Source organism: Rhagoletis pomonella, unplaced genomic scaffold (genome assembly GCF_013731165.1).
Source record: "Rhagoletis pomonella isolate Grant_MI unplaced genomic scaffold, Rhpom_1.0 Rhpom_scaffold_00009, whole genome shotgun sequence".
In the NCBI taxonomy this organism is placed as follows: Eukaryota; Metazoa; Arthropoda; class Insecta; order Diptera; family Tephritidae; genus Rhagoletis; species Rhagoletis pomonella.
In genome coordinates, this window is record NW_023458563.1 from 2,992,922 (window position 1) to 2,993,517 (window position 596).

Sequence of the window (596 nt, forward strand, 5' to 3'; positions counted from 1 at the left end):
GTATTATCAAAAATATTATAATTCTTTATTATAGTTAGTTTTATGAAAGAAAGACATAACTTTGACCCAAGCGTGCTCTAAGCACTCAAGTACATACATAGCTGGACATAGCTCTAAAAACGGGACGGTTGGCAACCGTGGTCTCAAGAGAGTACTGTGTTCGCGCCGATGATCTGGCCGTGACTAAATAAATGAAACGAACTGCGTATTATCAAAAATATTATAATTCTTTATTATAGTTAGTTTTATGAAAGAAAGACATAACTTTGACCCAAGCGTGCTCCAAGCACTCTAATACATTTTTTTTGCAATTTGAAATGCCCATGACCCCACGCGCCTAATTAAGGGTAAATCGATTTCTCTTCATTTTGAGCATTTTAGTATACATATGTACATATGTCAGTATCTATCTCGATACCCAAAGGCTGTTACAAACAATCGTTATGCGAACAAAGTTAATATACCCTTGTGTACAAGTGTGCTCCGGTATAAAAATAAGTATGAATTGAAGCGAAGTGCAGCGGAAAAAATCTAGACAGAAAAAAATATGTGCATATCGTCGCTTTAAGGGCAAAACCGTATATGGTGGTTCTGCA